Raw genomic sequence first — 6,558 nt, 5'->3', positions numbered from 1 at the left:
TGTGCAGATCAGCAACACAGCCCATAAAGGAAGAATAGTGCCATTATTATTTCTGTTTCTATTGTTTTTATGCTGTCCAATGTCAGACTGCAGCAAAGCTACCTACAATATGCCTTTCATTTTTATTTTTCAGCTACCGCCCCAAAGGGCAGAGTTGGGGAGAGAGCCCACCTCTCCCAGTTTTAAATCCTTGTAGTCCAATGTCTCCACAGTAAAATTATTGAAGGAAAGTGCTGGAGCAAGAATGATCAGTCGTGTCTGTAATAGCACTGTAATAACTCAATACTGTTTTATAAATTTTTGATTCACTCTGCATTTTTTATTTGACAGCTTACCAAGTTCTAGTCTTTATCTGATCATCATCGCATTAATAATACATTGCAGTGGGTTCCACGGAAAGGCAAGCCCCCATCTTCTCCCTGAATACTTTTACCAATAAAATAACTATTCAGGTTTATTCTCTGTTTCTCAATCAGCATGAAGCCCCAAATATTTGATCTCATATAAACCACTATAGATTCAAGAAATCATAAACAGCATACCATTGGAAGGAAGGTGTGATTCCTTCTACTTCTAACCTTAAGATAGAACATCCTAAATCTAAAATATATCCAAATTAGATGCCATTACACGCCAATTAAATCTTCTGGTTTATCAGCATCTAGAAGTCAAAGTTATACATTGGTCATTATTTATTATTTACTAGTATTTTTAAGCCCGTTGAAATAATGGGCGCTAGAACCTTTTTTTTAATTTTTGGTTTCCTTTTTTCCTTCTCCCTCTCTCTCGCCCTCCTTTCCTTCCTTTCTCTCTCTCTCTCTCTCTCTCTCTCTCTTTCATTCCTTCCTTTTCTCTCCCTCTTCCTCTCTTTCTTTTCCTTCCTTTCTTCTATCTCCCTCTCCCTCTCTCTCCTTTCTGTTTTCTTTCTCTCCCTTCCACTTGTTCTCCTTTGTTCTTCCCGGTTCCCGCTTTTTCTCCCTCTCCACTGCCACCTCTGCCCACCCCGGTTCTCACTTGTTCTCCCTCGCCGCCTCTGTCCTCCCTGGTCCCCGTGGGTGGCCGGGCAGAGAGTTCCGCTGCAAAGAGTGCTGCCGCTGCCACGGGCGGGTGGCCTGCCCCCAGAGTGCCGCCGGCACTGCCGGCGGCTGGGTGGCCTGCCCGAGAGTGCCGCCGTCGCTGTGGGCGGCCAGGCGGAGAGTTCCGCCGCCACCGCCGCCAAGAGTTCTCCCCAGTTCCCGCTTGTTCTCCCTCTCCACTGCCGCCTCTGCCCTCCCCGGTTCCTGCTTGTTCTCCGTTATCCCAGTTCCCGCTTGCTCTCCCTCGCCGCTGCTGCCTCTGCCCACCCCGGTTCCCACTTGTTCTCCTTCCCCGCTTCTTCTTCTTTTGACCTGGGAGACAACATGGCCGCCGTGTCTCTGCGGCCGTATCTTTCTCAGGCGCTCGGAGCATGCGCTCCGCGCATGCCCAGAACGCCGGAGAAAGACACGGGCGCAGAGACACGGGCGCACACTTTAGCTCTTTATTATAGAGGATTTAAAATATTTCTATACCGCCCAAAACTTGCATCTCTGGACGGTTTACAATTAAAATAATTTAAAACAACAAATCAATTAACAATTAAAATCATTTAAATCATTAAAAACATTTAAAACCCAGTATTAAAATTTTTAAAACTATAAATCTAATTAAAAGCCTGGATGAATAAATGTGTCTTCAGTGCTTTTTTAAAAGTTGCCAGAGATGGGGAGGCTCTTATTTCAACAGGGAGTGCATTCCAAAGTCCAGGGACAGCAACGGAGAAGGCCCATCCCCAAGTAGCAGCCAGACGAGTTGGCGGCAACTGCAGACAAACCTCTCCAGATGATCTTAACCCATGGTGGGGCTCATGGCGAAGAAAACGTTATTTTAAATACCCAGGGCCTAAACTGTTTAGAGCTTTATAGGTAATAACCAGCACCTCATATTTTGCCTGGAAATGTATCGGCAGCCAGTGTAATTCCTTCAACACAGGAGTAATATGGTCTCTCCTACATGACCCGGAGACCAACATGGCCACTGCATTCTGGACCAACTGCAGTTTCCGGACTACATACAAAGGCATCCCCACATAGAGCGCATTGCAGTAATCCAGCCTAGAGTTTACCAGCATATGAGGTCTCAAGAAATGGACACAACTGGCGTATCAGCCGAAGCCGATAAAAAGCACTTCTGGCCACCGCCTCAACCTGAGACACCAGAGAGAGCTTCGGATCCAGAAGCACCCGCAAACTGCATACCTGTTCCTTTCAAGGGAGTGTGACCCCATCCAGAATAGGCAGATCAAAATCATCTCCCAAGTTCTGGCTCCACACAATAAGTATCTCGATCTTATCTAGATTCAGCCTCAGTTTGTTATCCCTCATCAGGCCCATTACTGCCTCCAGGGAGGCACTGAGGGAGGTTATGCCTTCTCCCGATGATGTTGACATGGAGAAATAGATTTGGATGTCATTAGCATACTGATAACACCCTGCACCAAATCCCCTGATGATCTCTCCCAGTGGTTTCATGTAGATGTTAAACAACATCAGAGACAATATGGAGCCCTGAGGGACACCATACGGAAGTACAGGTTTTGAAGAACAACAGTCTCCAAGAGACACCATCTGGAACCTGCCTGAGAGGTAGGAGCGGAACCACCACAAAGCAGTGCCTCCCACCCCCAGTCCCCTCAGACGTTCCAGAAGGATACTGTGGTCAATAGTATCGAAAGCTGCTGAGAGGTCCAAAAGGACCAACAAAGTCACACTCCCTCTGTCAGTTCCCAATTGAAGATCATCCATCAGGCCGACCAAGGCAGTCTCCACCCCATAGCCTACCCGAAAGCCGGTTTGAAATGGGTCTAGATGATCAGTTTCCTCCAAGCCCGCCTGGACCTGGGAGGCAACCAGCTTCTCAATCACTTTGCCCAGCCGTGGAAGGTTGGAGACAGGCCTCTAATTGTTTAACTCTGAGGATCCAAGGCAGGATTCTTCAGAAGTAGTCTAATGATTGCCTCCTTAACACAAGGAGGCATCCTGCCTGCCCTCAGAGAAGCATTTATGATCTCTACTAGACCCTCTACAACAGCCTCCCTGCCAGATATTATAAGCATTGTCAGGCAAGGATCAAGAGGGCAGGTGGTAGGCCACAACATTCCAAGCAACTTGTCTACATCCTCAGGGGTCACGAACGGAAACTGATCCAGGGTCATCACATAAGAGGAGCTGCTGGACACCTTGGCATCAGACTCTGTAACCATTGTGAAGTTCGAATCTAAGTCTGCCCATATATGAGAGATTTTGTCCACAAAGAACTCATTAGAAAGGTCACAGTGAGTAATATTTGGTTCCAAGTACTGATTCAAGGGGGAAGGTGGCACACATTAACCCCTTCATGACCCTGAACAACTCCACCAGACATGAACTTGCAGACATGATATGGGAGGAAAATAATCGCTTCTTTGCCGCACGTATCACCTGAGCATAGATCTTCAAATGCTCTCTATGTAATAATCTGTCAGATTCGAGTTGAGCCTTTCTCCACTAGCGCTCTAGTCGTCTACCTCATCACTTCAGCCTCCTTCAGCCCCCTCACTGCTTCAGCCACCAATTTGAATTTTCCTTTCTAAGATCATGCAGTTTCACATCATTGATCAACTATAATAGCGATTCTGAGATTTGCCTAGCTAAAACCTTTATGGTCATGGGGTAAATGTTATTAAACTCTGCAGATTTGATTTCATTCAAATTGTCCAATCATCATTCACTTTTAGCATTCACATCCTTCTCTACATGTGACTTTTTCCTGCCCTTACTTTTGTTTCAGCTGTAAATGTTTCAGTACATATTGCCTTTATGTTAGCATGCAGTCTAAAGCAAAGTAGACATTTAGTATTTTGGTCTTCAGATCCTTTCAGTGTCTGTCTCTAATTTCATCAGTAGTCTCAGTGTATACTTGATTTTTATTTTAAATCTAACTTTTACAAACTCTTTTTGCTATTTACAAAATATCAAACTAGTTCTAACATTTTGTACCTTTTTTTTTTTTTTTGCTTTTCCTACCCACACCATTACAATTTTGCTTTCTGTATTACCCATTGAGGCTATTCACACGAGCATGAAAAACTGGGCTAAGGGAGCCCAGCCCAGTTCTGAATGCTTGTGTGAACCACTGGGATTGGGCCCGATCCCGGCAGCTACACGGTGCAAACCCACCTGCGAAGCCTCCATCTTAAATGAGGTTAAGGGAGCGAGCACACCCTTGACCTCATTTTTTAAAATTTTGTATCAGCCATGGCTGCTTGCAGACATGATACACTCGGTGGGGAGACGGATTCCAGTAATGCACTGCACACTAGTACAGTGCATTATTGCAGCTCCAGGGGTGGGGCAATGCACAGTGGTGTGTCCCAGCACCCCGGCTGTGGGAGCTGCAGCGGGAGCCGCTGCTCGTCTGGGCAGGCGATCCACCTACCCAGGGAAGGCAATGAGACTGTCTGCGGGGAGGGTGAGTCAGGGATGATTTTCTATCATCTTGGCCTATCAGTATTTCTGAGCATACTGATCAATACTTAATCCTAATATATTGGTGGGGCAACACAAATTCCTACAAATTCGTTCTTGGTGGACCAGTAGTCCACCAAGTGTTGTAGCTGGTGCAACAACAGTGTTGTAGTTGGTGCAGAAACGGCCAGTGAGGGTGGTGCGGTGGGATGGCCAGGCGGCGAGATGGCCAGGCGGCGTGGTCAGTAAACCTTTTAAAAATCATTACAGGCAATATTGTGGCACCTGCAAGCCACCATGAGCAGCAGCGCCCCACCCAGCATCATGTGTGGTGGCTGTCATGGCTCCGGCATCCATATGGCCTCTGCACACGCGCAGAAGTCAATTGTGTGGTCAGTATAGTTTGGCTGACCATGTGTGCGCAGAGGTCAGATGAGTGCTGGGGCTGCAGCAGCCACCACGCAGGATGCTGAGCGGGGCGCCGCTGCTTGCAGCAGCTTGCAGGTGCCATGTTATTTGCCTCTGAGCTGGTGGTTGCTGCCACTGCTGCTGTCACAAGCAGAGGCCAGCACTAGAATAAATAGTACCCTGGGTGAGGAATCCCTTTGGCACCCCACCCTCCCTCCAAGATTAGTTTATCAATGCCACCAAAGTATATGGCTTGTGAAAGGTCAGCTCAGTGTCCCTTCAGGTAGGTGCCTTGGGCAACTACATGGCTTGCCCACTCCTAAGGCCAGCTTTGCCTCTAAGATCTTTTCCTGCTCTATAATTATATGTTGCATCACATGCTATGTGAGGCATTGTGGGAGCGGAAAAATGACAGATGGCAACCACTGGCCAGAATGCTGTTGATGGCTCACTGAGAATCAAAGAAAACCATGTTGACCCTCATGGTAATGGGAAGAAGGCCCACCCAAGTAGGAAGGGACTCACCAGAAGACACCTTGCCCAAGGATCTGATGAGGTCCTCTCAGGCCTGGTCTACCCATTCAATAGAATGAGATGATAGAATCCTGAGGTGGGAAAGTAAACTGTGTAGCTTCAGGCTGCAGGTCAGGACTGTTGGAGCTAGGACCCTGGCAGCATCAGCTCTCAGCTGCAATGACTCGTAGTGACCACTGGGGGAGGTGGTGGTTGGGATCATGGATAAAAGTGCTGGACTCCTCCCCTCTTTGTTCTTCCAGTGTTAGTCTCCATTTTGTCTCTCCAGAGATGGCTGTTTGTTTAGTCACTCTCTTTCAGCCTTAAGCTCAGCTTTCCTATCCTTTTGTAACTTCTAAATAAATCCTTGAAGTTCTTCAATACCAAAGGATTGTCTCAAGACCTCTTGCTTTGCTGCTTTCTCACCAAATTGGTTTTGCTCTGCTATTTGGGGACTGAACTACCATTCTCCCCCTACAAGGGCATAGTTTTTAAATGCCCTTGAATGTAAAATACCTCCTTGCAAGTTAAACCAGAGATAAGTTTCCACTGTTTCTCATCCCAGGCTGTGCTTATGTTATATTTGCAGGGAGCTTTTATATAATTTTAAAGAAGGGAACATTCAAAAATGGGATTGCCCATCAGAAGTCTGACATGGTATACTCTATTCTACTACTTCAGGATTCTAGCACTGCACGTCCATTTCATTCTGCTGCATGTGTATTGTCCTGTCAAGTGTGAGGAGTGTTTTTTAAAAAAACAAAACAATTCTACAGTTTTCGGTACCAGAGGGATATAACCAAATTAATCTGTCAGCCATTATCTGCCTGAATGCCAGCCAGAATGGACCCTCACTCACTGTGTGCATTCCAAAAGAGGACACGACACCATCTGGCAGGGCAATACAACTGGCTTACCAATTGGTCACCTATGTGCACCATCGTAAGCTGCCAGTTGCCAAAGGGTTTCCCTGCATTCACCCTTGTTTGGTGTCATAACTGGAAGCAGGAATTGTCTCAACAGGAAGCAGGTCCCTCTGGTCTTGGGGCATATTTGGACTGCACAGCCCACCCCAAGCCAACTTGTCAGTGCATCAAAGATCAGCACTAGATGA

The sequence above is a fragment of the Hemicordylus capensis genome, chromosome 5, assembly GCF_027244095.1.
Source record: "Hemicordylus capensis ecotype Gifberg chromosome 5, rHemCap1.1.pri, whole genome shotgun sequence".
Taxonomy (NCBI): Eukaryota; Metazoa; Chordata; class Lepidosauria; order Squamata; family Cordylidae; genus Hemicordylus; species Hemicordylus capensis.
This window is presented reverse-complemented; position numbering follows the sequence as displayed.